Below are 26,125 nucleotides of genomic sequence, written 5' to 3' on the forward strand. Positions count from 1 at the left end.
TGGCCCTGCCCCTGGTTGCCCCCCCCCCCCCCGATTGTGGGTGGGGCCGGCCCACCAACTGCCCAAGTCTCCTCCCCCCAGCCAGCCCTACCCAATAGGGCCAATCGGGGCAGGTCAGCTGGACCCCACCCATGCACGAATTCATGCACCGGGCCTCTAATATCAGTATAAAGCTAGAAGAATCTAAGAAGATAAAGAAGAAAGAAAAAAGACTAAAACAGTGGAGAGAGAAGGAGCATCTAGGGGAAATGAAGATCTAGAGATAATATAGAAATCAAGAGAAGAGAGAATAAAAAAAAGAAACCAACTTATGGCTAATTCCCATTCTGAAAAGACAACAAAAACAATAGTTTTTACCTCACTTTGGGTGGGTGCATCTGAGGGTATAAATGGTGGAGGGACCCAGACTTTCCAACAACATTAAATTCATGGTTTTCCCACCTAGGACAGGGCCACCACATCTTCTCTTAGCCTTCCCCTCTCTTCTACTCTCCAGTAGAATTAAATAATCTTTGATATTTATGTTGTGCATTGATTTCTTTTTAATTTTGACAGAATGAATTAGAACTAAAGGAAATAAAAATAAAATCTCATACAAGGCCAATTGGAAAAATATTTTTCAGAGATTGGCAACTTCTTTGGTGTTAGTTCCATGATTCTGGCCTTTTCCAGCTCTTGTGGTGGACCCAAACAAACTCAGTAAAAACCAGCACCATTTAATAACACTCTTCATTTTACCAGATTATGTGGAAATCCAAAAAAAAAAAAAGAGTATACTTTTCCCTTAAAGAGCTGAGGAGCTCAAAACTGCATATACATGTAAGTCCCAGCTAAGATTTTAGAGGATCTCAGGGAGGGCTTACATAGAAAATGCATATTTATATGAAGTAAAGAAAATGTGGAAAAAGAATTGGTCGTAAAAATTAAAAATAAAAACACACATTCAGGTATCTTAAGAATTTGTTACTCAAAATGTAGTTCATGGGAGCTTATTAAAACTATGAAATCTTGGACCCTAACCCAAATCTACTGAATCAGAAGGTGAAGGGATTAGCAAAAAAAAAGAAAAATCTATACATAAGACATAGACACAGAAAACAGTGTGTTACAGCCAGAGGGAAAGGAGTGGGGGGCTATGTGGAGGTGGGCAAAGTCGGGGGAAATGGAGACAAAAAGAGACTTTGCTTGGGGTGATGGGTGCACGATGCAGTGTACAGATATTTTATTCAATTGTACACATAAAACCAGTGTGGATTTGTGAACCAATGTCACGCCAATAAATTCAATTAAAAAGAGAGAAAAAACGAATTTGCATTTTAACCAAGATGTGTGTGTGTGTGTGTGTGTGTGTGTGTGTGTGTGTGTGTGTGTGTGTGTTAAAGTTCAAGAGGCACTTCCCTAAGGCTCCTCATAGACCTTTTCCACCCAGTGTTCAAATTGAATGCAATTTGGCTTAAAATGTTGGATGGGGAAAGAAAAATAAAACAGCCTCAAATAGTACATTAACTTCTTTAATTAAAGAAAAGAGGCAGTTCAGAAAGTGCAACCAAATTAATCAAACAAGTACAGGAAGAAAGAAAATGGGGGTTTCAGTTACTGATAAGCTTAACATGAGTCAAGTGACTGCGGCTACCAAAAACAGAAAAACATCAAAAAGCAGGCAAAGACAGAGCTAGAGACTGCATTAGTAGATGTGTGGTATCTAGATTAGGAAGATCCCACACAGAGAGAGTGTACCTTACACTGGTCAAATCTTATCTAAATACGTTAGGTTCAAGATATCACAATTAGGAAGGATAGAGACAAACAAGAACAGTGTTTAGTAGATAGGGACCAGGATAGTGAAATTGAATTCATGGCTTAGGGGGAAATAACTGTGGAGGAATCGGAGTTGTTAAACCCCATTTAAGAAAAGATATGATGGAATATGCTTAAAAATATGGGGGATTATCATTTGGGGGAGCGGGGAGCACTTGGTCTAGGGACAGAGAATCATTGGTTAAGAGATTTGAAAACCACTCACACCCAAGAAATTCTTTAATTATGGATTTCATTGGATCCTTAAAGCATCCGTGCAAAACCAACAAGGTAGAGAAGCAGGTATCATTCTCCTCTAAGAGAAAATCATGATCAGTGATGGAGACTGGTCTAGGCTTTCTGTACCTTTAGTCAATGTGCTTTCATCACCCAACTTCCTATGAAATTCCTACCTTGGTAATCATTACGGAAAAAAAAGTGACCAGGAAAACTTATTTTGACTTTTTTTCTTCTATTCTATGACCCAATGCAATTACCACAAGACTCATGTGACATTGGGCACCTAAAATATAGCTAATAGAGCAGAAGAACTGGAATTTTATCTTCATTTAACTTAATTGCAATAATAAATATAATTACTTATGATCCTCAATTCAGTTACTGGAAAACTTTAAGTACGTTTGAAGCAATTTGGATATAGGAATCTACTTTTTCAACTTCAAGAATTGTAAGATTTAAATATGCCCTAGCCAAGTTGGTTGAGCATCATCTCATGCACGAAAGGGTCTCCAGTTCCATTCTGGTCAGGGCACATGCCCAGGGGGTGTGCAGGAGGCAGCCAGTGGATGTTTATCTCTCACATTGATGTTTCTCTCTCTCCCTCTCCCTTCCTCTTTCTCTAAAATCAATAAAAATGTATTTTAAAATAAATAAAATCTAAATGTTATTTCTAATAATAACTTAATGTCCCAATTGACATGTGCTACAAATGGGAAATAAGCAACAGATATCAAATATTTACACAAAAAAGGAATGCAAAATATTTTTGGCATTTTGTATATTTGTCACATGTTAAAATGATATTTTAGGTATATTGAGTTAAATAAAAGATAGTATTAAAATTAATTTCACCTGGTTATTTTTACTTATGTAATGTGTCTATTAAATCCTTTAATGATATATGACTCACGTTATATTTTTACTAGACATTCCTGCTCTATGTTATTCTGAGAGAGCATATTATTTGTATTTCTTTGTTTATGTTCAAAAAAGGCTGATGCTGCCTTTTGACTTCTCTATCAAACATGTCTGACTTAAGGAAAGACTCAAACTCCGCTGAGGAGAGCAAGAACTCCAGCACTGCTCCCTGCCCTCGCCCCTCCCAGTATTGAGTTTAAGCAGAGCCTCCTTCTTAGACAGTTTCCCCGCTCTAAGACACTGCTAGACAATGAAGTGGGACAGTTCTGGAACGAATTGAATATGGCCCTGAAGAAGCCCCTTCTCATTCCTGCGCCTTTATTCCATGCGAGTGGTGGTTCCTTAGGCGGTCCACCTCTTTTGCTCTTGCCCTGTTGGCCTGTGGTTGGGACTGATCATAGAGACGACCATCACCCTGTTCCACCTGTTCTTTGAAAGGGAAGCAGTAAATACCAAGCTACATACACTTGAATGCCTGAGTCAGGAATGAAATTTCAGAGAGCCTGGTCCCTCCCACCTGCCCCAGATTACGACTACAAAGCTCACAAACTGGGGTTGTGGTGTAAGAAATGAGCTTGGACTGTGTCATTCTTTTTCTTTTCTCCACCTGGCTAGTTCCTGCTCATCCCAATTATGTCTTCTTTCTTTCAGGAAACCTTCACAAGTCCCAACTGCTGAGTCTCAAAGTCCTTTTCTCTACTTCAGTCATGCCCTGTGCCCCCTTCTTTCGTATTCATCACCACTTTCTTGTTAGAGATCTTCTAGAATCTTCTGAGGTGTATTTCCTCATCATTGCCTGGCACTCTTAAGGCAAAGGCCAATGTGCAAAGGACATCCCAAATCTTATAGAGTCTAACTATTTTGAGTGCCTGGGGATAAGCAAGGAGCTGGTCTAGTCTTTAACAATACTTCCCAAACTTCAGCTATTCACAGGCTCCATTCATGTTTTTTGCCATACATGAGTTCCTCCAGAACTCTTATTAATATTTGTCTCTAAATCAGTGGTTCTCAACCTTCTGGCCCTTTAAATACAGTTCCTTATGTTGTGACCCAACCATAAAATTATTTTCGTTGCTACTTCATAACTGTAATGTTGCTACTGTTATGAATCGTAATGTAAATATCTGATACGCAGGATGGTCTTAGGCGACCCCTGTGAAAGGGTCGTTTGACCGCCAAAGGGGTCGCGACCCACAGGCTGAGAACCGCTGCTCTAAATCAAATGACAGTTTTTAAGTGAATGTATTTAAATAAGAAATGAATATATTTTATATGCTTTCAAATACATAACAATAAAACACTTATCCATGTACCACCTAAAATCCTCTCTTTTACCACCAGTGGTATACCCATGACATAGAGGAACAATGGTCTAGATATATCGGTGGTAGACCAGATGGAAGTCTGAAGTGTGACATTGACCCTATGAAAATCTTATGGCAAACTGATGTATCTGGCCTAGAAAACCAGACGGGGCTTCTTTAGAACAGGACATTCTCTAAACCATGGTCCACAGACATGTAGACCCCTCTCTACAGGAACTCAGTAACGTCCAAGAAAAGCACAATGGTCCCTAGAAACTCATTCCAAACCCATTCCACTCCCAGCTCCCAGCTCCCAGCTCCCAGCAGTGGCATCTGAGAGCAACACACTGAGAGTGTAGGCCTGGACAAAGATTTTCACTGGGAGGCAAAAGGAAAGTCTTAGGTTTTGAGAGACTTCATCAAAAACTGTTTAGTGATAGTTTCATAATTCCCCTTTAGACAAGTTCTGTAAATAAAATAAATTCAGTTTGGCTTTTTCTTCTAAGTCCTCTCTCTTATTTGGAAACCACTATTTTCACCAGTGTAATATAGTTGTTCTTTGTCCGTGCGTACGTAATAAAACAAAACTCTTCTCTTGGTAATATTGATGTTAAAGTTTTAGGACCCCAAATTATATCCTCTAAGTGTGTATAATGATTTTAGATCTAGAACACACTGTAGTTTTACATACATGATCTGACTTCAACAACTCTCAAATAGAAATAGTAAGGACAGTCAAAAGGACACTGGTTTTATTACAACTAAATTAAATAAACATAGATTTTTACATATTATATCCATAAGGACTTAGGCAATTAGGATGATAAAGAAAAAGAGTTTCCATTCTCATCCCCTGTTGTCTGTGTCCATTGGTTGGGCTTATTTGCATGCATACAAGTCCTTTGGTGTTAATGGGGGGATGAGGACACATATGTAATACCTTAACCAATAAAGAAATTAAAGATAAAAAAATAATAATAAATTTAAAAAAAAGAGTTGCCAGTAGCTAAATGGGACAGGCAGTTTCCTTCAGGTCAAGTAAAATGAAGGGTGTTGTAAACTGGTTATTTCGTAGGCAGATTTCCACGAACTGTCAATCACTCTCAGTTAACAGAAAATTACACCCATATATTCTTAGAAATCTCTCTAAGTGCTAGAGTGGTAATGTTCCTCTTTGAGGTGGTGTATATGAAGCACACGGGCTTGGTGTAAAAAATGTTAGGGGATTTTTGCATACTTTCCAGCCTAAAGGCACAGATGCTCTTTAAAATATTTTGCAGAGGTAGTGATAGTTTGACACATGTTCTGGGTAATTTTTTTGAATAATGAAAATATTGCTCTAAAATTAATAGTTTAAGGAGAGAAAGAATTATGTTCTTGGTAGAAAAAGAATAATGACAATAGCTATTTATTTTCAACGGTATAGCTGTTCTTACTCTTTTTTCTGAAACATCTAACAAATATTGCTTTCCCTTTATCAATAAAAAGACAATAATAGTCTCACAGAAATAAGCAGAAAAAATAATATTTTAATTAGTGGCAGGGGCCAATATGGGTGTAAAACAATTTGTACTGTTCAAAAAAAGGAATGGTCTACAACAGTATTAACATTTATTGTTAGCTGGACTATATTTTTTTAATTAAATCTTTATTGTTCAGATTATTACATTTGTTCCTCTTTTTCCCCCCATAACTCCCCTCCTCCCAGTTCCCACCTCACCCTCCGCCCTCACTCCCCACCCACTGTCCTCATCCATAGGTGCACGATTTTTGTCCAGTCTCTTCCCGCATCTCCCACACTCCTTTCCCCCCCAAGAATAGTCAGTCCATTCCCTTTCTATGTGTTAACTGGACTATATTAACATGAACTTTCACATTCATGTTTTCTACTCTCATAATGAATTTCATATTTATTATCACCTTCCAGTTTCTATGAAATAAGATAGCAATATTTTGACAAACAGCTAACACTGGTGAGGAAAAGGGAACCCTAGTACACTGCTGGTGGGAATGCAGACTGGTGCAGCCACTGTGGAAAAAAGTATGAAGCTTCCTCAAAAAATTAGAAGAGGAACTGCCATTTGACCCAGTGATCCCACTTCTGGAAATATATCCTAAGAACCCCAAACCACCAATCAGAAAAGATATATGTACCCCTATGCTCATTTCAGCGCTATTTACAATAGCTAAGATCAGGAAACAGCCCAAGTGCCCATCAGTAGATAAGTGGATAAAAAAGCTGTGGGACATTTACATAATGGAATACTATGCAGCTGTAAAAAAGAAGGATCTCTTACCCTTTCAGACAGCATGTTGACCTAGCGATTGTTAAGCTAAACGAAACAAGTCAGTCAGAGAAAGGCTAACATCACATGATCTCACTTATATATGGAATCTAATGAACAAAATAAATAGGTCCAGAGACATGGAAGCATGGAACAGACTGACAGATCTCAGAAGGAAGCGGGGAGAGAGGGCAGGAAGAAATAAATCAAATAACTTCTATGCATATATTAATAGCCTATGGGCACAGATATTAGTGTGGTGAAGGCCTCAGCTGGGGGGCAGGGGAGATTGCAGTGGAGAGAGTTAATGAGAAAAAAAGGAGGGCATCTGTAATACTTACAAATAATAAAGATGAATTAACAAAAAAACAACAAAGTATTTCCCCAGAATATGTAAAATCCATAATGGATCATTGAAAAATGAGTGAACTTATGCTTAGAATCACAGAAATGGAAGGGGACTTAGAAATAATCACACGCCATGAAAAACTGAGGCCCAGAGAGGTGTGCCCAAGGCCACAAAGATAATTAGTGGCAAACTAAGCCATGAGAGAACCAATAATGCCAGGCTCTTGATTGAATGATTTTTCTACAACGTTGCTACTTAGAAATGCCATTTTAAACCTGAACGTAATCACACTTTCAAATATGTGGCACTGCAAACAGATTTCTAGGTGCATGTATATCTAGGCCTCACATGCAGAAGGTTTTTAAAATGCTGCATCTTCCTAAACCTGGCCTCTGAGTCAAGAGAGCTTGGTAGTGAGTCACTTTGTCATACTGGATATTAGTGTCCTGAACTATAAAATGAAGATGCCAGATGTATCTGTTAGGTTGCAATTCACTCACACACACACACACACACACACACACACACACACACACACACACAAAACTGACTTAAGCAAAAAGTTCAACCTGACTTATCTCTTGAATCTAAAGAGCCCAGACAGGGCCATGTTTTAGGTGTGGCTTAATCCCAGCGCTGACTCATGTCACCAAGATCTAATCTTCTTCCATTCCTCTGCTACCTACCTCTACCTGGGCTCTGCTTTAGGCAACACATGGCCAAGATGGCTGCCTGGATCCTCCCAAATTCAAGTCCTTTGGGTCAGACAAAATCAACAACTACGCTGGACAAATGCCTTGCTAGATCACTTATACACTGAGTGGCCAGATTATTATGACCACCCCATCAGTACAATGAAGTGAATTAGTTATGCCAATAATAATAATAATAAGTTGAGAGTATTTGCTTAGGAAGTTTTCAATATTCAGTATTTTTGGAAATGTCAATGAAGTACTGATGGGGTGGTCATAATAATCTGGCCGGTCATAATAATCTGGCCACTCAGTGTATATGCACTGATTTCGGATTCTGTGAGCTCCTGTTAATGACTATCTTAGGTTAAAAGCATATAATATAAACTGTTTTTGCAGAAAGTCAGTACCTCTCTGTGCCCCAGAGGCAGACATTTGTTACACTTCCACTACCTCAGCCCTGATTCATGAGTAGCACCTCACCATGTGCCCCACATTTCAGTTCTGCCTGACTGTAGTTTCTTCCATGTACTGTATTGTCACATGTCACTTTGTGTACACTCTTCCCTGTATCTGAGATGCCCTTATTCTTCCTTGTCTCTCTGGAAAATGCTGACTCATTGAAGCAAATGTCATTTTCCCTGGGAAATCATCCCTGATTATACCCCGCCTCACAAGTGAAATTGACCACTCAATTGACTTAGACCTTCCTACCTACCTCGACTGAAATACACATTTTGTATGGTATTCATTTGTTCACATGTCTTCTCCAAGGACCATTAGACCATGCTTATTCATCTTTGTGTCCCCAGGGCCAAATACAGTGCCTGAAAAATTGAAGTCATTCAATGAATTTTGATGAATCTATCAATGACTCGAAGAACTCTAACTCCTCCAAACTAGAACATTACTGACTCCAATTCTATTACCTAAAACACAATTTAAAATCTTGCATGTTTGTCCCACACTCCACTTCAACCCCTGACAATAACACATGATTTCATAGTCTTATGTTTATAAAGCAGGGTTGATCCTGCTTTCTAACCATAATCAGGACAGACATTTATTTGGTTTTCAAAAATGAACAGGATTCCAACACCACTAAATGTGAGGCCTCTGGGCATTAAGGGATGTGCTCCTCAATACTTATACAATCATGTATCTCTCAACATTCCACTCTCTTTGATGAGAATACTGAAGTACTTTTAATGAAGTTTGCTGAGCATACAATTTGTGTTGCCTATCCATATTCCTCAGCTATAGTGGTTAATTTGAGAAAAAAAGGCTGTGTATTTTGGGAATCTGTCAGTGGATAATATTCCTGCTTGTCCTCCATTACCCATGAGCCAGCCAGAAGTTATTATGCCAGCGGAGTGCAGGGTGCAAGACCTTGCTTAGAGAGCTGCAAGGCAAGGGCTTGGTGTGGGTTATCACTCGGTGTATCCCACCTTTATCCCACTTCATTCTTTTTTATACAGGGAGAATCAAATTTAAAAGAAGCATCTGAAAGAGCCTAGAAAAGGAAGGTAGCAGGCAATGAGGAGGGGCAGGCCATTGCGTTTGTCTTGGTTATAGGAGGTTACAGTAAATTAACTTCTGATGACATCTACAGCTACCAGAAAGGAAGATCAAAGCATGGTTCCCTGGGATAATTTCCATGATTCACTGTAGCTCAGGAAAAGCTCAGCCTAATAGGCTGTATTAATCACTTGGGTGTAGCTACTACTCGTTAGAACTCAATTAATTGGTTGACCACCAGTTTACTGCCACTTGTAGAACTTAAGGAATCAAAGAATTTACACCAAGGAACTTAGTGGGAGATACTATCTAAGCTTGATGGTGTTTCATTTGCTTGACTCATTGTCCATGTCTTGGAAAATAAATAAATAAATTCAGAAAGCATGTGTGTATGTTTACCAAAAGAGCTCATTCAGTATGGTAATATTGATGTTATTCTCATTGCAGAGCCACTCAAAGACCACACACACCACTGGAAAGGAGTCCAATACAGGCCTCTTAAGAGTTACACCCTCACATTCTTCCAGGGAAACTCCACCTTTCAGCTTCTTTGAATGAACCATGCTGTCCATCTGCCTGGAATACTCTTTCCCCAGTGCCTGCCTGATCCCCAATTTCATCAAATCTTTTTCTTTATGTTTTTATTGATTTTAGAGAGGAAAAGGGAGAGGTATGGAGACATAGAAACATCAAAGAGAGAGAAATATTAATCGACTGCCTCCTGCACCTCCCCCCACTGGGGATCAAGCCCAAAACTCAGGCATGTGCCCTAACTAGGAATCAGACAAGCGTCCTCTCAGTTCATTGGTCGATGCTCAACCACTGAGCTACCCTGGTCAGGCCATCTAGTCAAATATTATTTTCCTTCAGTTCACAGTTCCCAAGAATACCTCCTGTGATCTCCTAGATTTGATTATATGTTCTTGCATCCTGAACTTTCCTTTCCCTAACATTTATCAAACCAAAGTTATTTGTTCAATGTCTTCCTCCCCTGGCTGATTATATAGTCCATAACAACCAAGACCTTTATTTTTTAATTTTATATTATTTTTTTCTATCACCATCTATCCCCTCTATGCCCTCTTCCACCTCCACCACCACCCGCACAATCACCACACTGTTGTCCATGTCCATGAGTTCTCTTTTTTATTCTCTTTAGCTCAATCCCTCCACACCTCCCAACACATACATCCCCAACAGAGCTGTCTTGCCTTCTCTCTATCTATGAGTATTTTAATACAAAATGTCTATTTTGATATTTCAGTTTGTTCATTAAATTTCACATATGAGTGAAATCATATCATACTTATGACCAGGACCTTTAGAACTTGTTCACAGCTCTGAATAAGAACATAGCAGTGTTGAGCAGCCTGATTAAATTGAGGGACAATAAAGAGAAAGTTTTGCTTATGCTTACACAAATAGTGAAAAAGGGGGGATATCTGGAAAAAAAAGATGAAGTAAAGATAAAACTAACATTCAAATATATAGTAAACCTCCCTTATGTATCAGGCACTGGACTATGATATGCTCGGGGTGGGGGGGTGGGGAGGTGCTGCAAAGACCAACAAGTCATGGTTCCTGCTCAACAAATTATAGTTGTTATCTTGTTTGAGTCAGAAAATAAGAGATTGATAAAACAGAAGGATATTCATACTCCTGAAATAGGGAGAGGGAAGTGAGAGAAAGAAAATCTGGGGAGAAACGACAGACTTTGAACACTTGCCTCCTTTTATCTTTTTCACTCGCTCCTCAGTCTGCTTATAGACTTGTGTGTTTTACCTGAATATGGAACATAAAGGCCTGCTTCTTAAGATTTATAAAGATATTTTGAGCTCTTTGCTTTGTACATCATAATATTCTTTCAAAAAACAGTTCAATCAACAAACATTATTAACCCCTACCATGTGGCCAGCAGAGTGCTAACCATTGTGGGGTGTGTACCTTAAAGGAGATGCCTTATTCTGCCTTCATAGCTCTGCTCTCCACATCCTTTCTAGACAGCTATTTGTGTATATGTTTTTCATTTTCCTTTTAAATCAGCACTTTGTGATCATAATAACACATTTTGGTGCTGTGTTAGGTAAGGAAGTTGAGACAGTTCCTTACATGACTCAACCCAGCTCATGATCCCAAAAGCTTCATTTATTTGCTACCCCACCCTCATTCTGACCACACTGCCTTGGCAGAACCACTAAGTACTGAAGATGACAATGATTAAGTCCAGTCTCCTAAATAAAAGAAACCTTGTAGACCTGTTTTCTTACAGTAAGAAGAATCATGCTAGTCTCTATCTAACGATGCCTGTGCAATTCTACAAAGTACACTCATGTATTAAATGTTCACTGGCCTAGGAAAAGAAAAGGAGGATCAAAAGTTTTGTTTATCTTTCTCTGACTGGCTTATGAAAGATAAATATCACACGATCTCACTCATTTGTGGAATATAATGAACATTATAAACTGATGAACAAAAATAGATACAGAGACAAAGAAGCATTGAACAGACTGTCAAACTTCAGTGGGAAGGCAGGGGGAGGGGAGGGGAGGGGGCTAAGAGATCAACCAAAAGGACTTGTATGCATGCATATAAGCATAACCAATGGACACAGAGACTATTGGGGTGAGGGTATGTGCTGGGGGAAGGGGGGACCGGGGGGAGGTCAATGGGGTCAAAAGGAGACATATGTAATACTATACTAGTATGTAATACTTTAAACAATAAAATAAAACTTAAATAAAATTAAAGAAAAAATGTGATTATCCTTGACAATTGGGTTTGTATGGTGTGTTTTTTTCCCCCCAGAAGCTGGTTCTGGAGACGGGGGGCTGTAACAAAAATCTTCTCTGTCCACAGTCCTGTGCTTTGGTGGGGACACCCCATGGAGTTTGGAGTGACAAAGAATAAGCATAGGGTTTTTGGAAATTCTCAAGAAGCCAGTAAAGTAGCATTTCCAAGGCAGAAAATTGAATTGAATAAGACATTTAAACAAGCTATAATTTATCTAGTAGATGTCAACTCCTCATCACCCAGATGGTGCTTATTCTGGAGATGTAAAGGAAGCTGGAGTGATGCAAATGGATAAAATCAGAGAGTTGGAGAGAATTCAATATGAGCTACCGGAGGAAAAAGGCCCTGAGGGTACTCAGCCTCCAGGGAAGCAGTTAAAGCCTCAAGTGAAAACAATGGTAGTTCCAAGAACTTCTGTGTCCAGTGTGTTCCTCAGGCAGTTTCTATATGAAGCCAAAAAAAAAAAAAAAAAATGACCCTAATGCCCAGAATGAAGAGATAAGGATACAAAGAGATGCTAAATAAAAGGGGACTACATCACAGAATGTTGTAAACTAAGTGAGCAAAGGGAACATATAACAGGGTTTTTTTCTCTTGAGACTGCATCCCATTTTTCTACAAATAATGTGTGCACTTCTTACTAGCTGATCCAGTGTGTTTGCTTCACCCAATAATTACTCTAAGGTTATGTGGTTTCTCCAGAACAATCTCCATGTCCCAGGACAGGAAAGGGAAATAAATCACTGTCAGTAGAAATGTGATGATAGAATGAAACTAATGAACCTGCTTGAGAATTACCCTAAAAAAATCTATTCCATCTAGGGGCTTCCTTTCCCTTCAAAACACATCTAACATCCAAAACCTCAAGCCCAATCTCAGTTACATTTCAAAGGGAGGTAGGGGCATTAATAAAGGAATGCCTTTTTCTTGGTTGGAGTTGTATCTCTGTCGGTGAAAGTCTAAAAGACTTTAGACACTGGGAAACTGCGGTTCTCAGAGACAACTAGTGCTTTGTGCTGGATACCTTCCTGTGGAATCGTCAAGGTGTACCTGGGAAACTAGACGAGATTGGCAACCTTTGCTTGGCGCATGCCAGTCAGCTCAGTTCTGCAAAGGTGCCAGGAGCTGGAGGCATTCCTAAGACTGGAGCGAGGAACTTGGTGGGTGGCCTAGACTGGAGTCTGGGCTTTGTAATAGAAAGACACAGAGATGGAGCTTCTGGCCATGAGAAGCTGCTGAGGGAGATACTCAAGCTCCAGGGAAAGAGGCCAGTCCACATCAAGACTAGATAATCACTACAGCGAGTCAGCCCAGGTGCCAGCCTAACACTATAAATAAAGAATCTTGGCTTGTCAGAGGGAAACCCTTATTCTCCCAGGGAGTGTGTTACAGATACACAGATGAGCACAAAGTGAAATACATCAAAGGTGTGGGTAACAATAAAATTCAGCGTACATACAGTGATTAGAATTGCTCAAGTGCTTTCCCATAAATGATTGCTTTTCCCATAAATGAATCTTCACAACTCCAGGGATGGAAGACAGGTAGATGTTTTTTGTTGTTGCATGTTTTTTTAAAAATATATTTCTTTATTGATTTCAGAGAGGAAGGGAGAGGGAGAGAGAGATAGAAACAACAATGATGAGAGAGAATCATTGATCAGCCGCCTCTTGCACCCCCACTGGGGATCAAACCTGCAATATGGGCATGCGCCTTTGGTCAGAATCGAACCCGGGACCCTTCAGTCCATAGGCCGATGCTCTATCCACTGAGCCAAACCAGCTAGGGCCAGACAGATGTTTTATTAATATTATTTGTGGGCCCACCTTTCACACTTGATGGGAGACTAGAAAAGAGATGTTAAATGAAAACTATCATGCATGTGGGCCACTCAGCACATCTTGAGACCACCCCAGGGAGACAAGGCCTGATCCCTTCACCTTTCACACAGGAGGCAGCCCATGTTCATATCCTTTATGACCCCAGTCTCCACACAGTGACCCAGCCCTCACATGATTTGGCCAGTTCCCATCTCAGACTCCCAGACATCTTTGTCACCATATGACTCACTTTATGGTCAATTAATTACAACAAAAGCTTCTGCCGGAAGCCGGTCCACCTTTGCTGCTTGACACAGTCGCTGTAGTGAAGAAACATCTGCACAGCTTATGTTTCAAGGGACCTGGCGTATATGGCATATGTTTGCTCCCACTCAGCGCTATGTGTTTTAACCAGGACCACCTCCCCAAGAAAGGTTGTTTCCTCGGGTAAGGATTTTCCCCTGGAGTTAACCCCCTAGTGTTACAGAAATACCATGTACTACTTATGAAGAACTTGGACTAAGACTGTTGGCAATAAATTTGGGACTTGTTGGGACCACATCCCCAGTGGTCTGCCCACCAGGGAAAGCACTAAAGCCTATACCCCTGGAGATCCACCAGCACAGGGAAGTCCCAGGGAAGGCAAGTAACGAGACTGGGAGGACATAACCTTTACTGGGTAAGATAATCTCCTTCAGTCACTTCCTTGTAGCTTATCAGTAGATCAGTGACCTTGGAATAGCCCTTATAATGGAACACAGAGATTAACCTAGACAGGATTAAACTCAACAGAACTAGATTAAAAAACGCCCTAACCTTTGGAATAGAATTGATAGGATTAAACTCAACAGAACTAGATTAACAAATGCCCTAACTATTGGAATAGAATGGATAGGATTAAAATCAACTGGTATAAATACAGATGTAACAGGAGAATAAAGACAGAACCTGGCAGGAGATCCTGGCTAGAGAACCTGGCTAGGCTGCTGATCAACTGAACGCTGTCTCCGTCCACACCTTTGGGAACCCCTGGACCTGCTGGGGCAGGACCCCGACAGGCTTCCATTCCTAAAATCTTCATATGCCAAAAGAAAGTCAATTTACGCCCCCCACTGTTAACCCCTTAATGCCCTACATTTTCTCTCTGAATTCTCTCCTCAAACCACTATGCCCTATAGAATCTTCTTCCTTTAGTAAAAGAAAAACCATATAAGCACAATATCTCCACACATTATGTTGTGTATTTCATCTACCATAGAATGAAGGGTAAGCGGTGATAATTTACTGGTTCCTTAATGCCACTTTAGAATTACCACCCTTCTACCCTGGTACCCATGCCATCTGACTGTACCACCATGTACACTTCTATGTTTCTATCATCTACTGCCCTCCTAGCCACATTCTTCAAGACATAACACTCTTCTCCTCAACTCCAACTTATGACATCATTCTGGAAAAACTCAGTGTCTCTGTGGGATATCCACTCAACACCTTAAAACTACTGTTCTTGACCTCAAATACACAATAACAAACCTCACCTCCATTCAACATAGACTCGCCTGCCAGACATACATCCTGAACCTTGTCATCACTATAGTGGTTCCACACCCAAATTTTTACCTGCAAACATCCTATTTTAGGAATTGGCTGCCTCTCCTCCAGTGCTCTCAGGACCCTCACTTACACACACCTGCTCTCCAAACTCATGGAGCCCTTCAGTTCCTGAGGTCTTCATTTCCTCACTTCTATCAGACGTCCCCTAAAAAGATTACGAGTCATTGGCTATTTGAACTACTCACCAGCAGCACGTTCAAATGCATACATGTATCTTCCCATATTGCATTCCCCTGGCAATCTCCCAACACAGGATCAATTTAGAAAGCTGAGCACTCCTAAGTAACATATTATAACCATCCAGATTATTATCATAAACCATATGGTCTCTGATCTTAGGACTTCAATACATCTCCTCAGTCCTCTCACTGGGGCAGCATTCCTTCCTATGTGCCTTAGTAATTATTTTAAACTTATACGTCTCTACTGAGGAATCCTACCAAAGCCTGCCCACCCCCCTCACTCTAAGTAGACAACATAATCTTTTTCCTCACGGAAAAAAAGAAAATAGTGTCCAGAAAGGTAAGAAGGAAAGAAGAAAGTGTGGTGTCATAAAAGCAGACCTTTTTTGGAAGAATCCTCTACCTTCTCTATGAGACCATTACATAAAAAAGTTCTCAGGGCTTACCCTAGGCCCTCTTCTCCCCTTGTTTTCAGTATATCTCATTTACTCCTATAGCTTCAATTACCTTCTTTATGTAAATAACTTTGAAATCTCTATTATCAGTTCCGACTATTCTCTATGCACCATTAAAACTTCAACTCAGTATTCTCAACATTTCCACTTATAATATCTAGAAAGCACCTCAAATTCTCATGTTCAAAATTGATCTCTCTCTCTCTCTCTCTCTCTCTCTCTCTCACACACACACACACACACACACACACACACACACACACACTGATTCTCTTATCTCCTCCTCATTAAAAGGTGCCACCACCCAGTTGCTTGAGATAGAAACCTGGTAGTCATCCTTGCCTCCTCCCTCTGCCTCACCCAATTCATCAACACTTTCTACTAATATTATCTCCTGACTTCTCTCAGGTCCAATCAATTTTCCCTGCTCAAATAATGAACAAAAACCCTGTTCAAATAAGGAAGCTAAAGCTGAGAGAGCTTAAGACATTGCACAATGTCACACAATTAGTAGGTCACACAGTAGAGTTGACTCAGACTCATGTCTTCTCCCACGGCCCATGCTTGAAATTAGAGGATCCTGTCTCACTTGGAGGAGCTCTCAGAGTCAAAGGTATCTCCAGGAAACACTAATAAAATATGTCAACTGCAGTATGGCCCCTACCCCAAGGAAAAAGGGAACTGGGCATAATTAGCCTTCCAGAGAATCTTACAAAATCAGTGGTAGTTCCAAGAACTACTGTGTCTAGGGCAGCCGTGGGCAAACTACGGCCCGCGGGCCGGATCCGGCCCCTTTGAAATGAATAAAACTAAAAATAAAAATAAAAAGACCATACCCTTTTATGTAATGATGTTTACTTTGAATTTATATTAGTTCACACAAACACTCCATCCATGCTTTTGTTCCGGCCCTCCGGTCCAGTTTAAGAACCCATTGTGGCCCTCGAGTCAAAAAGTTTGCCCACCCATGGTCTAGGGCGTGCTCCTAAGGTAGTTTCCACACGAAATCAGAAAATGGCCCTAATGCCCAGAACGAAAAGATGGGGTACAAACAAATGGTGAATAGAGGGAGAATACATCGTGGAATGTGACTACTGAGGGGCATGTGTTGTGAGTAAGAATAATTCTTTGCTTTTTAAGCCACTGAGATTTTGAAGTTGTTTGTTACCATAGCAAAACCTGGTTTATCCTGGCTGATTTAATCTCTCTGCTTTCATTAAAGTTTATGAGGGCCTCTCACCATTAGATCCAGAAAGAAATAAAGATTGAAATAGCTGCAAAATAGTGTTCTTCCCCTGGAAATTATTTCTAACAATTTCAGTTTTCCTCTTGCTAGGTTCATGCTCCTCCCTAGTTTCTATTTTACATCTCCGATGTCAGGGAGGGTGCCCACTGGAGGGAATGAGAAGACATGAATGTCGAAGAGAGGGGACTGAATAAATGAATGGCAAGTTTTCAGCATCCCCCATAATGAAATTACCTTGAAAATTACGTAAGAATAGACAACAAGGCCTAAGAAAAGGGGATATAAATAGGATCCATTTTTCATACAGTATCATCTTTCTAGAGATGCATCTTTATGTCTTCCTCACTGTAGCCAACCAATATGCTCCTGGCACTAGAAGCTGCATCTACCTCTATTCAGTGACTCAGAATTTTAAATTACTCTTGGTTAAAAGTGTGGGCTTTGGGGTCTAACAGAAATAGGGTTGTGTGCTGGTTTCTGTCACTTTCCAACTGTGTGACCCAAAATGAGGACAATAATCATATCCATCTCATAGTGTCTGTGAGGTTTGAACCATCAGTAAATGTACAGTGCTTATTGCAGTGGAAGGCAGGGTTTCATAGTGGCTCGCTAGTATTTGCAGCAGTAATACTCGCATTTTCATCATTATTGCTGTTTTCACTATAAAACAGATAATCAGGGACAGGTTTTTGTGTATCTGATCCATAGCAGCTGGGTCTGGAAGGCAAGAAGATGTGAAGGCTCTTTTGGAAGATGGGAAAAGTCATTTCCAACTTACATGCAAACTGAAGATCGCATGGCTCTTCTGGGTGACTTATGAGTTAATTTCTGGAAAGGAATCAAGAGACGATCTCTGTAAAATTCATGTTTTTTAAATTTAGTGCTTATTGTTATCAAAGCAGTTCATGTACATTTGGAGGCAAATCTTACTGCCATAAGGCTTATAAGAAAAAACAATAGTCACCTGTTTGGAGTGGTGTAGAGGTGAACTCAAAACACTTGCTGCTTTATGGTAAGGCTGAGGGAAAAGGCCATATCTAGAATAACTCCCAGTTTTGGGGAGAGGGCTAAGCACCTAGGCGGATGGTGGGCCCATTCGCTAAGAAAGAGAAGACTAGTGCAAGAGCAGGATTTCCAGCAGAAGAGGAGCAAAGAATCAAGAGTTCTGATTTGGGCCTAGTGCAGTGGTCGGCAAACCGCGGCTCGCGAGCCACATGTGGCTCTTTGGCTCCTTGAGTGTGGCTCTTCCACAAAATACCATGTGCGGGTGCACACATACAGTGCGATCGAAACTTCGTGGCCCATGCGCAGAAGTCAGTTTTCGGCCTGGGCGAGTCTATTTTGAAGAAGTGGCGTTAGAAGAAGTGGGGGGTACATTCGCTGAGGTCGACTCCTCAGATTGAGGATGTGTTTAGCAAAGGCCAGCTTAGGAGTACCCTAATTAAGTTAATAACAATGTACCTACCTATATAGTTTAAGTTTAAAAAATTTGGCTCTCAAAAGAAATTTCAATTATTGTACTGTTGATATGTGGCTGTTGACTAATGAGTTTGCTGACCACTGGCCTAGTGGACAGCAAATGTAAAGTAAAAATGTTGGGTAGACAATTTGATATGCAGCCTAGTGGTCAGGGCACGGGTCATGGGGAAAGTTACTGATTTGGAAGTCACTGGCATGTAGATGTTAGATATTTTCTATTTAAATGATAGCAACTTGGGAGAAGGAGCTAAAAGACCGATGATGAAGCCTTTCAACGTGTAGAAGTGAGACTGAGGAAGAGTAAGCAGGAAAAGTGACTGAGAAGCAGTGGCCGGTAAGACTGGCAAAGAGCCAGGAGGGTGTGGTGACTCTGGGGTAAACAGTGGTTCAAGGAAGAGGACGCAGTCAACCGTACATATAGCTCAGTGTTCACAAGATAAGCACAGCCATCCTTTATTTCCCTGCCTCTACCCTTAACGGACTGCTGTGCTTTCGCTCTTATTATTCTCTTGCCCTGCAGTGCCTCCTCACCTGCCAAAATCCTATTTACCCTTCATGACCCCACAAGAATGCCATCACCTTAGTAATGCATTTCCTGGCCCCACTAATGAAACATGCTCCCTTCCTCCATAATGCCCTATCACCCATTGTATACTATATCCTAGTCTACTTCGTGCTTTAATTACGTCTATTCTCCCTTCATGTTTCTCAGTAGGGCTCCCAACCCCTCCTAATGTAGCAGACTTTCTGGCATGCACTAGGTGCTCAGTAAAGATTTCACTGAGTCAAACGCAAAGATATAGAACTCAAGTCTAGAAAAGTATCTACAAAAGACAACCTCTTTCATCACTTTAGGTTTGTTTTCCAGCATGTGCATCATCTGTACCAAAGCCCAGGAATTATTTCTACACTTTCCTGAATATATCCTGAGCTAATGGCTATTTTATAAAAAACCTTTTAGATTCATCTTTCCCCAGATGTCAGGTATGAAAATAACAAGTTGCAAAAGTCCCATGGATGAAACAACCTTTGTGATCCCTGAACTTCACGCTGGAAAGCTAAGAGGACTGCACCAATTCAAGCCTCAGTTAGAAGTCAGGCGATAGTTCTTCAATGTTCTTGCTCCCAGTGCTACCCTGTGCTTGCATTCTCTTACCCTGGGGAGGAGGAGTGTGGTAGAAAGAAGTTATTTGGCAGGTAATTGTGGCAAAAAAAATTGTAGAAAGAAGAGAGAAAAACAGGCTAGAGTCAGAGTCAAAATATGATGAACCAAACAGAATTTCTACAGGCCTAATGATCAACAAGAATTATTTGTCAAGCTGCACTGTGCAACATGTTATACAAATGGCTGGGGCTTATGGTAAGGATGATCATCTTTATGAATTGCTTTATCCCCTCCTCTATTTTGCACCGTGTTGTATCACATTGTCTACTGAAACAAATCACCCTTTCGTAGTCAATGGGAATTCAGAAAATTAGATCCTCAAACTTTTGCTAAAAAGTTTACAGATATTTATAAATAGACAAATAGCCTGGTAATTAAGGATATACATTCTTTTTCGTTTCATATTCCAGACCTGCCACATATTCACTGTATGATCATCCAAAGTGTCTCTGTTGTATTGATTCCTACTTCCTGCACTTTCAGACCCACGTATTCAGAACTAGGAAACTTTGAGAGTGCAAGGTGGTGACTATTGCAAATGCCCAACAATTCACTACAGAAGTATAAATAATCAACCTAACCTCCCTTTGCCGCCAACATTTTCTCACAACACTCAAAAGCCTAGTAACCTCCTTTTCTTAATGGTGGCGCCGGTTCAACCACACTCTGGTAGGTATTGGTTTCCTTAAGTACAATGTGGAGCCATCCGAATGAAAGAGCAGCATGAGGAAAAACAACAGTGTGAGGCTTTGTGGTCTATAGATTTAGCTACTCATACAAGAACCTGGAAGGAAGAAACCCCCAAAGATTAGTCACTTCATTTTGTGTTGCAGAACTCGATTCAGGTTAACAAAGCATTTGCCAACAAAGGAGATGGGAGAAGGGCAGGATTCACTTGCTCTGGACTGAATAAACAAATGTGGTATTTGTGGGCTGACTAATGTCCTGGGATAAACCAGGCAGCCAGCCAAATTCCAGGAGTTTTCATGAAAAGGCAGTAAGCCCACACTTTTCTTCATAAAAAATGCTCCCTGGGAGTATCCATGTCCACAAGGACAGCCTGACACTTCAGCTTGCCTTAAAGATTCATCCATATTCAGCCACAGGGAATTCTCAATGCTTCTGTAATTAAAGACCTAGATTAAGTGATAGAAGCTGAATCCCTTCTTCTTAGGAAGTGTTAAATATGCCATTCATCTCCTTTTATAATGTTATCAGATGTGTCATTGGCAAATATGTTCCCCCAGACAGTGGGCTCCCTTTTAATTTTGTGGATGGTTTCTTTTGCTGTGCAGAAGCTTTTTATTTTGATGTAGTCCCATTGTTTATTTTCTCCTTTGTTTCCCTTGCCCTGGATGTACCCTCAAATATATTGCTACAAGAGATGTCTGAGATTTTGCTGCCTATGGTTTCTTCTAGAATTTTTAATATATCACAACTGACATTTAAGTCTTTTATCAATTTTGAGTGTTTTCTTATGTATGGTGTAAGTTGGTGGTCTAGTTTTTTTTGGTTTTTTTTTTGCATGTATCTGTCCAATGTCCCAACATCATTTACTGAGGAGATTGTCTTTACTCCATTTCATGCTCTTGCATCCTTTGTCAAATATTAATTGAGAGTAATGGCTTGGGTCAATTTCTGGGGTGTCTCCATTGTTCTGTTCCATTGACATATATGTCTGTTCTTGTGCCAGCACCAGGCTGTGTTAATGACAGTGGCTTTGTAGTATAACTTTGTATCTGGTATTGCAATCCCTCCAACTTTGTTCTTCTCAAGGTTGCTGTGGCTATTCGGGTCTTTTTTGGTTCCATATAAATTATTTGGAGTTATTTGTTCTAGATCTGTGAAATATGCCATTGGACCTTAAATAGACACTTCTCCAAAGTGGACATACAGATGTCTAAGAGACATATGAAAAAATGCTCAAAGTCATTAATCATCAGAGAGATGCAAATGAAAATGAAAATGAAGTATTACCTCACACCTGTCAGAATGGCTACCATTAGCAAATCAACAAATGACAAGTGCTAGAGAGGATGTGAAGAAATGAGAACCCTAGTACACTGCTTGTGGGAATGCAGACTGGTACAGGCATTATGGAAAACAGTATGGAGTTTCCTCAGAAAATTAAATATAGAAATGCCATTTGACCCAGTGATCCCACTGCTATGCATATATTCTAAGAAACCTGAACACCAATCAGAAAGAATATATGCACCCATATATTCATAGCAGCACTATTTACAATTGCTAAGATCTGGAAACAGCACAAGAGCCCTTCAGTAGACTAGTGGATAAAAAAGCTGCAGTACATTTATACTATGGAATACTATGCATCAGTAAAAAAGAAGGATCTCTTACCCTTTGAGACAGCATGGAGGGACCTGGAGAGTATTATGCTAAGTGAAATAAGCAGTCAGAGAAAGACAGTATCACATGATCTAATGCAATCTAATGAACAAAATAGACTGATGAACAAAATAGGTCCAAAGACATAGAAGCGTGGAACAGACTGACGAATCTCAGAGGGAAGGCTAGGGTGGGTGAGTGAGCGGGGAGAGTTTAACCAAAGAACTTGTATGCATATATGCATAACCCATGAACACAGATAATAGTGTGGTGAGGGGCTAGGTGGGGGCGGGGCCTGGGTGGAGGGGATCAATTGGGAAAAAAGGGGGACATATGTAAGACTTTTAACAATGAATATAATTTTTAAAATGTGTTATCACTGTCCCTTTTTAAATACTGCATTGCCCTGAAAAGATACAATTAGGCCATTAAAATGTGACTTTGGCTCTATCTATTTATTCATTCATTTTATCCATTGTCTTCTATATGCTCCCAGGCCCCATGTTGGGTTCTGGTGACTGAGTCAGACACAGACTATGCCCTCAGAAGCCCCCAGGCCAGCCTTGACAATTTCAATGATACTGGAAGAGTAATACAATCTTGTCATTTTATTTTTGATTAAAGGAGAGTATTAAAATTTGCAGGGTTTTTTAGTGGAAAAGGCCACAAGTCCCTCTAGTAAGGTCACAATATAAGACAAGAGTAAGGGGTCTCTCTTTATCTGGCCACCAAGGTCCCCCACAATGGTGTGAGCTGACCATAGTCAGCACTTAACACTAGGCTAATGTAATTATATTACAGACCACAGCTTTTGAAATGCAAGGACTACGTTTCATCGTTTCATCGTTCTTGACTCAAAGAAAACTTCCCTGCTGGGGAAAGAGCACTTACAACCTTCTTTAAACCTATAAGGCTGGTTTATCTACCCAGATCAGAAATGTGTGTGATGTGTGCAGGCAAGAAACAAAATCTCCGGGTCACTCGATGTGAATATAAAAGGAAGCAGAGGGAGAAAGCTCACTGTAAAAACGGACATAGAGCCAGCGCTCTCTGGGTCTCCACGAAGATCTCCAGCCTTCCCTGGAATTTAGAGTCTTCTCTACTGGTGTTTGCTTAACCTCTGAGCTTTCAGGCTCCCCTTATGAAGACCTAATCTCCCTGACTTATTTACCCTGCAGAAGCCCAGCAGGAGGCTGCCAAACTGCAAATATCCAGAATTAGTGTTAAGAGGCATCCGATGTAATTGCCTTTAGAAGGAAATTCAGGTAGATTAGCAGAGATTTTAAGCAAGCTCTTTCACAAATCACTGGCAAGGAAGCTGGAGTTTACTAAGTCATCAAGTCGATGCCGAGTTGAGCATAGTTAGGTTAGTCTTGTAAACGTAACTCCAGAGGGCTGAATAAAGGTATGACAGTGTCCAGGTTTGGGGAAGAAGCATAGCTCCCGCTTACGCGCTATGAAAAGTGGAGGTAGAGTTGAAAGAGGAAAGTCTAAACAAATTCGGAAAGAGAGGAAAAGGAGCTATTTCAGGCTTAGAAAATAGAGAAAGAAAATCTGAGCCTGGGATGAGAAGCAGGAAGCAGAAGTCACCCACATTAACTCTGTTTGACCAGCAGTTCTCCGTGCCTTGAAGGAACAAGATGAAGCACGCAGCCCACAAACCAGAGGAAGGCCTGTGCAGGAAGTGGAAGTGGGGCGCTGCGCTATGGACTCCGGGACAGGATGAAGCCAGTCCATGTGAGGTTCAAGGAAACCGAGGGGGCAATACAAGCATCTGAATGTTTCCTGAGTCACTCACTCGGGAGCACACCCTGACTTTATGCATCTTGGAACCAGGCATCACGGATGAAAAAAGCTGTGCAAAACTGGCACCATTTTTTAGAAACCTGTCTGCTATTTGCTCGCCAGAGGTGATCAGAAACCTCTCCAAGTATTTCTCGGCACACACACTGAGTCCTGCTGAGGAGGGCGACCATGGGCAGCGTTCGATCTCCCAGCAAAATTAGACAAGCAGCCTGACTTGACACGGAGCATGAAGTAGCAAAAAGAGCTTCCCTAGACAGTGCCAGAGAATTCGGTGCCAGAAGCCTGGGGTGGTTATTAGAAGATGGTTACCGCCCCCGAGTGTCTGGCTACCGTCTCTCCATTGCCAGGAAACTGCCACAGCAGAATCCAGCCAAAGCAGTCAGGCTCCCCTAGGAAGCATTCACAGTTCACGGTGCGCGCTCAGCGAACTTCCCTGCTGTCTGCGGAGTGGCTAGCCGGGGCAGTGACAGCATCCCTGATGACAATTAAGGAGGAATTACCCAAGGGGGTTCAGCTTTTGCCTGGATTTCAGCCATGCTGTTTCCTTTGGTTACCTCTCAGCTGGGACTCCTTGGCAGCCAAGTTCTGCAAGGAAAACTGGAAGGGTCAGGATACCCTACCTCCATCCCTATAGCTGCAGGGCGTTGGGCCCAACTGCTCTTCTGTGTTCCCTTTTCCTTTCATCATAAAATAGGATCCTAGAAAACCTACCTCACAGGTTGATAGTCACAGGAGAGAAGAGATGAGCGAAATGTCATATGTACATACTTAAGAGTGCGTGTGTGTGCATGTGTGTGCATGTGTGTGTGTGTGTTTATGTGTACATGTAACTTTTTAAAATGTTTTTCAGTTGCATAAAAGTGAGGTATAGATTTGACAAGAACCTGGTAAATGAAGTGATATGGATAAGCTGGACATTTTAGAACAAGAATTCCTCCCATAGTTTTAGGGGAAAGACCATTTTTGTGATGGCATCTACGCAGACTGCCTTTCATGAGTGCTGGGAGGCCACAGACAAATATTTTGAGGGAAAATATTAGCTACTGATTCATAAATGTTTACTGTATGCTGGTCAATCTATGAAGCACTCTATAGCTATTATTTCACCTCCTGTTCATTAAAACCCTGTGAAGTGTGTATTATTTAATAACATTATGCATTAGGCCTACGTGTGTGGACATGTTTGAACTGATATTCACACTTGGGTCTGTCTGACTTCAGGGCCCCCGGTCTCAATCAGAGCCATTCGAACTCTGTGAAGGAAACTGCTTCGCTGTTGCCCCCCTTTGAGGCTTTGGCATTTTGCTTTGCTATTAAAAGTTGGCCCCTGTGCTCTGGCTGGTCTGAGGGCCCGTCCCTGTGGCCCCTGGTGTTACCGGAGGATGGCAGAGGGCGTGGGGTGAGAGAAGAGAAGGCAACGAGGCTCCCTGATAAAGCACCTCTTGGACTTACACTTGGTTCTGAAGGGCTGCCTTGCTGGGGTAAATGCCACTGAGACTTGCGTGTAGATAGAACAGGAAGATTTCCTATATTCTCTAGCTAATCCACTTAGACGAAACCTATGCTGCAGATGTGCAATGAGCTATTCGGGAATTTGATTCCATTAGGACTCATATCTAAAAGGTTGTTTCCTCAGATGGTTTCTTTGGAGTTAAAATTATCCCAAATAGCTATCCCAGTTTTGTCCTGGAAAGCAGTACTGACTCCGGAAATGTTTCTCATATGCTTCACCACAGTGTTTGAAGCCTAGAAGAACCACGGAGCATATTAGCCTACTTGCTAGAAGTTTTTTAGAAACGCCAACTTGGAAAGGTTTAGCACAGCATTTTAGAAGTAAACGTTATAATAAGAACTGAATAGCTGATATTTGTTGAGTCCTTACAGAAAGGAAAGCATTGTGTGCTACACTTCTTACACAAATTATTTCATTTGAATCTTGCCAAATCCTCATAAGGTAAGCTCTGTGAGCCCCATTTTTAAATAAGAAGACGAAGTTTGTCATCAGTATTTCTCACTGTGAAAATGGCCACCAAAATGACAAAGGAAGGCAGAGCTGGGGCAAGAGTAACAGAACATTTTCACATAGCCCCCCTCCCACCTCCCCACTTTCCCAGTG

The sequence above is a fragment of the Myotis daubentonii genome, chromosome 11 (assembly GCF_963259705.1).
Source record: "Myotis daubentonii chromosome 11, mMyoDau2.1, whole genome shotgun sequence".
NCBI classification, from domain to species: Eukaryota; Metazoa; Chordata; class Mammalia; order Chiroptera; family Vespertilionidae; genus Myotis; species Myotis daubentonii.